Source organism: Lucilia sericata, unplaced genomic scaffold, assembly GCF_015586225.1.
Source record: "Lucilia sericata isolate MDLA Ls3-8-SP2 unplaced genomic scaffold, ASM1558622v1 Contig001419F_arrow, whole genome shotgun sequence".
Taxonomy (NCBI): Eukaryota; Metazoa; Arthropoda; class Insecta; order Diptera; family Calliphoridae; genus Lucilia; species Lucilia sericata.
In genome coordinates, this window is record NW_023995352.1 from 33,286 (window position 1) to 41,335 (window position 8,050).

Below are 8,050 nucleotides of genomic sequence, written 5' to 3' on the forward strand. Positions count from 1 at the left end.
ATAAGAATTAACATTAATTAACATAAAACTTTTAAAAATGCTTATATCACCATAAAATTCAACACAAATAATTTTGACATACACAAAAATCGTTCATCCTAATTTTTTTTAAAATTGGTCCATGATTAGGCATAGCTTCCATACAAAGCCCACATTTGATATACCCATAAACTTGGATATATAACTAAAATTTCGCCATCCTGATAATACAAACACACAAAAAACTTTAAAATGTACAACTACTGACCCTTCTGATGATAATACAATAATCTGTCATAACGCCCATATAAAGCCGATATCCGAAAATCACTTTTTTCCATACATTTCTTAAAAATATCATTTGTTGAATTTCTGTACTTTTTCTTCCACTTATCAACTAAAAAACAAGTAAGAAAGTATAGTCGGGCGTGGCCGACCATATGATACCCTACACCAGTTATGAATATTAAATGTGATTTATTTTTCATAAAAAAGCATTTATCTTCAATATTCCCTTGTTCCGATACATTTAAGCAATTTATGGATGAAAAACTAATTTTCTGAAAGAGGCTTTATATGGGGGCTAGGGGCAAATATGGACCAAGCCCGATAAAATTTTGTGAATATATTTATATTTACATAATATTTTATTGTGCTGAATTTTATCGCGATATTTGTGTTTATAAGTTAATTTGGGACATTCAAGTAATTTTCTGAAGGGGACTTTGTATGGGAGCTAGGGTCAAATGGGGCCCGATCTTTATGAAATTTGGCAGGGTCATCAAGACTTCTATAAAACTTAGTTGTGCCGTATTTTATCGATATATCTGTATATTTGACATAATTATGAGCTCAGAAGCCCTTTTCGGGGGGTTCTGTTCTATGGGGGCTAGGTGAAATAATGGACCGATTTTAACCATTTTCAATAGGCTTCGTCCTTGGGTCAAATAAAACGTGCGTGCCAAATTTCATCCAATTATCTTGAAAATTGCGACCTGTACCTTGCGCACAAGGTTTACATGGACAGCCAGCCAGCCAGCCAGGCGGACGGACATAGCTTAATCGACTCAGAAAACGATTCTAAGCCGATTGGTATACTTTAAGGTGGGTCTAGGACGAATATTTTTGTATGTTACAAACATCAGCACAAATCCAATATACCCTCCCCACTAAAGTGGTGTAGGGTATAATAATAACTATCACCTAATTGAATAAATTGCATAAATATCACATCATTTTAAATAACAATATTTCACAATTCGAAGGTTGCACTTGAGAAAATTTATGTAATGTGACGTGACGTGACAGACTTTGAAATTCTATAAAAAATAACCACGCATAGAATTATTTTTTTTTCTTTTAAATTGAGTTCTATATACTAAACTTGATTTAGATTCAAAGTTTTGAATACTTCTGAATGCCAACTAAAAAGTTATCGGGATAAATCCTGTTTCAATGTGACGAACGTGACATTTAAAAGTCTATGAAAGAAAACCGAAAATTTGCCTTTTAAGGATCTTTATCATTTTATATTTGTATGTTTTAAGATAACTATTATTCCAACAAATATTTTCGGATAAAAGTCCATTTAAATATTAGCCTTTAAAATAATAAAAACTATTAAAAGCAAATGCTACTAAAGGTGCAAAAATATGCCTGAAATATTATTGTAACTTTTAATTCCGATTTCTCATCATAGTGGTTAAGAAAAGCTTTGGGGTCTTTAATTTAATAAAATTTGAATCTTTTTCTATAATAAGAGAAGTTGAAATTTTACTTTTGATGACTTTTAGTTTTTGGGCCACGGTGGACTTTTCGGTGGAAATGCCCATATACCATCTATCACCACTGATGGTGGTGGAGGGTATAAAAAACTCTATATTATATTGATTGGATGATACGCGCATTTTTATGTTCACAATTTGGTAACATACAGTGTTTGAGGAAGAGAATGTAATACACCTAATCCGAATAAATACACCTATAGCACTAATTTCGGGCCTGTTGTGAACTTAATGAAATGCAATGATCTTTTTCCGTCCACATTTTGTTACATTTATAATGCTAGAGATCATGATATATAATTCTCACAATATATGAGAATTATTATTTAGTTAAATGTTTAATCAAAAATGTCTTTTTATATGAAAACTCTAAAATGTTTGTAGATCCTTAACTAACTTTACGATTAGGTAAAATAAAAATCTGTATTCAATTTAATTTATTTTCAATAACAAAAAAATTTGTTGGGAGCTGTTTCATTCGGAGAAATAAAAAATATGACATAAGTTCCAATAATTTGGGAGTATTTTCATATGAAATAACCAACTATTAGTAGAGAAAATTTTTTGGGTGTTATTCCATTTTACCCGTTGGGAGTTGTTTCATTTCGGAGCTATTTCACTGCACCTATATTGAAAACATATTCGTGTAGAATATTTGCGATTAAGTGATATTCGGAAGTGGAATTTATATGGTCAGCTATCCCAGCAAAAATTAAAACTACATATGTAGCTACATACCGTCACCTAAAAACGCAAACTGCCCTAACTAACCAAAAATTCCAAATCGATTTTATTGCATCAAAACAAATGTCCACAAAAGAAATTAGACTCTTTCGACTAAAATTAGCGAGTTTTTTTACAAAAAACAAAAGGCCAAATTATCCATTTTTATATACGCCAATGTCAACTATCATAACATATAATAGGTTTATTTAATAAAAATAAATCGATAGAAGGTTAGGTTAGGTAGGCAGGTCGTCCTCGCGATGTCATCACTGGGGACACACTTGGGTCCAGAATTTTGATCCCTTTGTGATACCTGAAACGAGAGAGAACGGTCGGCGTATTAGTACACTTCAACCTAATCACTCTGGTTTCCACCGAACCAGTTTGTCGCACGAATATAGGAATCTATCTTTCGGATATCAACCTCCGATAGATCCGCTAAGTCATGCAGAAAATAGCTACCTAGCAGACCCATTCTGTGATCAGCTAGGGCAGGACAATGACAGAGGAAGTGAGTTATACTCTCTTCTTCCTCTTCATCCTGGCAGCTCCTGCAGAAGTCGTTACTGGGTAAGTTCAGTCTTCTTGCATGGAGTCCGAAAGGCCAGTGGCCAGTTACCACTGCCGTTAAGTTCCGTAGATTAACTCTCGGAATGTAGAAAAGGGCTTGGGATCTTTGTGGGTCGTAAGATGGCCACATGATCCTTGCCTGTCTACAGGTGGCTTCAGTCGACCATCTGCATTGCGCAAGCTCATATAGTTTTTCACGTATCGAGCGTTTGCAGGTTGAAAGCGGTATACCGACAAAAGGGTCGGTATGCTCTCCTGCAAGCGAGGAGCCTAACTTGGCAAGAGAGTCCGCGATGGTATTACCAGGAATTTGCTGATGTCCTGGAATCCAATACAGTCCTATTGTGGAATGTTTCGCCATCTCGTTAAGGGATGCCCGGCATTCTAGGACTAAGTTTGACGTCGTGTAGACACCACTTAGAACCTTAAGGGCTGTCTGGCTGTCGGTATAAATTCGAATATTAACACCGTATATTCGATAAAACCTGAGCCAGTTTGCAGCCCGTTTAATGGCTGATAGTTCAGCCTGAAGGACGCTACATTGGTCAGGAAGCTTGAATGATACTTCCGTTCCCGAATGTGCTATGTAAAAGCCACCGCCTACACCATGGTTTGATTTTGAGCCATCAGTGAAAACCTTATACGATCCGTCATGGAGGATTGTTTCCATCACATTTGGGTCGTGTCGGATATTCACCGAAAAGCTTCTGTCAAAAGACGGTTTGGCGATGCAATAGTCGATATTGTCAGGAATCTCTCCTAGACAATTGAGAATGGTGGAGTGACCTGACTGAATCATATGCCACATACCAATTGTATTGAGTCTAATAGCCGCGTTGAGGGCAACCTCTTGGGCCATTAGATCAATAGGTAGCCATCCCATCATGACAAAGAGAGCCTTTGATGGGGTGGTGCGGAGAGCCCCCGTTATCAACAGAGCTGATGTACGAAGGATTCCCTCAAAACGTTTGCGGTGTGAGTCCTTTTGTACAGACTTCCACCATACAAGTGCACCGTACAATAGTATGGGCTTGACTACCATGTCGAAGAGCCATTTGGTATTCTTGGGGTTTATGCCCCATGATTTGCCAATTGCTCTCTTACACGAGTATAAGGCCGCAGCCGCTTTTGATACTCTAGATTGAGTGTTCAAGTGCCATGATAGTTTTGAATCTAGGATTACTCCCAAATATTTAGCACTATCCGATAACTTCAATCCTATCCCATTCAGTCGTGGTAGAGTGAAGGTGGGTATCTTGTACTTCTTAGTGAAGAGAACAAGTTCCGTTTTACACCAAGGCCACTGACGTTGCTCCACGTACTGAGTGTCTTGAGTGCAATCTCCATCCTTTGCGATAAAGTATCCAGATATTGGCCAGATACTACTACAGACACATCGTCTGCATATGCTATTACCTTAAATCCCATAGATCTAAGATCCATAAGAAGTGGGTTTAACGCTAGGTTCCACAGAAGTGGATATAGAACTCCACCTTGTGGGGTACCGCGATTTGCCACTTTTGTGACATTTGCTGCTCCCATTTCGGAGATAATGATTCGTTGAGTCAGTAATCTCTTGATGAAAGCTGTTATTGGTTGGTTTATACCCAGGCCAGTTAGGGCCGTTGTTATCGACCCAGGGTGAACATTGTTGAAAGCCCCCTCGATGTCCAAGAAGGCAACCAGTGTATATTCCCCTTGTGCTATTGTCTTTTCAATGTGACAAACTAGAGAATGTAATGCAGTCTCTACAGATTTTCCCTTCATGTAGGCATGTTGAGATGCTGATAGATGGTCAGGTTTGATATGTATTCTGAGATGCAGATCAATTATCCTTTCCAAAGTTTTGAGAAGAAAGGAGGATAGACTAATTGGTCTAAAATCCTTTGGCTTCGTGTGAGAGGTCTTTCCTCCTTTCGGAATGAAGACCACTGTGCACTTGGTCCAGGGTTCGGGTATATAAGACCATTTTAAACAAGCATCATATATCCGCGTTAGCCAAGGCATAAGATGGACAGCATTGTATTGCAAATCCGCAGGTATTATACCGTCAGGACCCGGTGATTTGTAGGGGTCGAAGCTGTTTATCGCCCAGTTGATCTTATCTTCATTTATGGATATTCCTGTATCAGCTGGGAGATCTGTAAACTGCATGTCAGTCCCGTTTTCCGGAGATTGACAGCCTGGAAAGTGAGTGGCCATTAAAACTTCTAAGGTTTCTAGGCTGCTGGTCGTCCAACTGCCACAAGGTTTCTGAATGAAACTTGGGACAGGAGGAGTAGATGATATGATTTTGCGCAGACGACTGGTCTCAGAAGAACCTTCCACGCCGCTACAGAAGGTTTTCCAAGATTTGCGCTTTGCATTTCTTACCAGGTTCTTGAAACGATTAACCGAGGTCTTGTAAGAAATCCAGTTTCCTGTTTTCTTTGCCACGTTAAACAGTCTGCGCGTCTCTTTTCGAGATTTCGCAATGTCCGCAGACCACCATGGGGGCCTGCATCTGCCTTTGTGCATATTCTGTTTACAAGACAGTGAAGTCGCGTGTTTGAAAGCTTGATTTGTGGTTTCAACCGCGTTTTCTATGTCCGATCGGTTTTCGATGATCGGTACATCCTGGAGTGAACGTGAGATTAGCCTCATTTGCATTTCCCAATCTGTTCGTCTCCTGTTTATAAAGGGCTTTGGGGCCACTTTGTCAACTACGATTTCAAAATCGATGTACTGATGGTCAGAGAAAGAGCAGTCACTTGAGACTCTCCATCCCCTTATCCTATCATGATGCATAGAACTAACCAGCGTAATGTCAAGAACTTCCCTTCTGTTTGAAACAATAAAGGTCGGTTCGGATCCTGTATTTAAAATATCAAGATTATTGCTTAGAATGAAGTTAAAGATTGACTCACCTCTAGCGTTTATGTCCGAGCTTCCCCAGACAGTGTGATGGGCATTGGCATCAGCCCCCATGATGATCGGCATGCTTTTCGAGTTTGCCATCTCTATGGATCTGCAGACCAGGTTGTTCGGTGGCTGGTCGCTGTGGTCGTGAGCCATGTACGCCGAGATAACCAATATAGCACCTACACTGGTCTCCCATATGGCTGCTACGGTGTCTTCATCACTGAAATCAGAAAGAATGAAGATGTTGAGACTGCTTTTGGCTACTATACAGGATCGAATCTTACCAGATCCTTTTGCGTACAATAGCTTAAAGCTTTTCATGCCTAGTCCACTCACCCTTTCTTGGTGAATCCAGGGTTCCTGGACTAGGGCGAGCTCCTCCCCACTTACACCCATTCGGAGGAGCAGTGCAGCCGAGGCTGCTTTGGAGTGGTGGAGATTAATTTGGGTTACTCTCACCATCTCCTTTTTTGTCTTTACGCAACACTGTGACGTTGGCGTCCTCCTTGTCAGAGGCAAGGAGATCGTCCTCGTCAACTGACTCTTCCCCCTCCTTAACCAACTTAGAAGTTGATTGACTCAGCGAAAGGTCAGTCTCGTCGCAAGACATATCCGCAGCGGATTTGTCAGGATCGGGATCATCCTGTTCCAATAGTCCCTTGTCATCGCCTCGGTAGACACGAAGGAAGATCGACTCGAAGCCGTAGTAGACCTTCCCTTGTTTCTCGCGAAGCGGCGCCAAAGACTCCTGGTTCAGGATCACAACAATCCTTCTGGAGCTTCCTACAGGTTGAGAAACCCTGACGACCTTCCAATCTTGAGTTGGAAGATCCGGATTGCCAACCTGTAGAAGCTCCAGTATCGCTGCCTTTTTATGTGGTTCCGCAGGAATTATGGCGGTGGATCTAGGCCTTCGTGGGATCTCGTCCACAGAGACCACTTCCAGCTTAGCACCTTCCCACGGATCCTTTATCAGCGACACAGCCTGCTTCAGGAGCAAAGCTGAGCGCTCGTTGGAACAGGCCATTAGCTTCACTCTGTTGTGAAACCAACCGCCGTCCTCACACTGTGGGGGGGGACCAGGGTTCTGTTTAAGAACTTCCCAGAACACCCCCATCAGCTTTTTTCGCACTATGTCCCATCTGGATGGAGACATAGCGCCATCTATGTCACCCCTGTCGATGACAGCACGCGTGAATTGGTTCTCAACCACTTCACCGGAGGTCCTGTCATGCGGCTTGGGGGGCAACGGTTTCGGACGTTTTTTCCCGGGCTGCTGGCCCTGAAGATTAGTCTCCTCCTCAGAACGTTGCCGTTTAGGCGCGTCCTTAGACGTGAGGGGGGGACTCTTCTCCAGAACGGCCAATTTTCCCTTAGCCCATTCTAGAGAGGACTTGTCCTCTTTACTTAGCGACTCAACTGGCTTGCCAGCTAAGCGCGTTAGAATTTTGGCGGCGGAGCGCCGTTGTAGGAAGGCCCTTCTTGCTGGTGTTACGTGCCTGGGGGTCTTACTATTCGCCGTGCTGGCATTGGGAGATGCCGTTTGAGAACCCGAAATCTTGTTCGCAGTTCCCTCGTGCATAACCGGCACTGGGGTTGCTACCTTGGTTTTGGTGGCCTTAGTAGTCCCCGAAACAGGGGGTTTTATCGGCATTTTGCCAATACGGACCTGAGCTGCTTTTGAGGTACTTGGGGTGACGTCCAGAGGTGCCTCGCTGCTTATTTTGCTGCATCCAGCTTTGGAGCCAGATGCTGTTATTGTTTTGCGACTGCAGGATCCAGGCTTCCCTAAATCCGCAGACGCTTTTGTTTTGGGTTTGGCGCCGATAGAAACAAACTTTTTAATTTAAATAGTTTTTTGCTTCACCTGTAAAATTTTTAAAATGTTAGATAGGGCCGTTTGCGTTTCAGGTGACGATATGTACTTCAAAAAGAATACCATTTATCACCATTTCAAAAGTAGCACTGAGTATATGCTTCTAAGCTTCTGCGAAAGTGTTGTTTAATGATATCTAAGTGATTATAATTCTATTTTTTAAACGCATGATGTATTTGTCATCAATCGATTTAATACAAGATTTTCTACGAAA

At 41.4% G+C, this 8,050-nt stretch overlaps 1 long non-coding RNA gene across 1 annotated transcript; it reads right to left on the minus strand.

Moving 5' to 3' along the window:
* Window positions 1-2,739: 2,739 nt before the first annotated feature.
* LOC119611312 lies at window positions 2,740-6,574 on the minus strand. The gene is made up of 3 exons (XR_005232060.1): window positions 6,245-6,574; window positions 5,966-6,180; window positions 2,740-2,802 (listed from the first exon to the last, which is right to left on the minus strand). It is a non-coding gene; the product is annotated as an uncharacterized LOC119611312 (long non-coding RNA).
* Window positions 6,575-8,050: the final 1,476 nt, after the last annotated feature.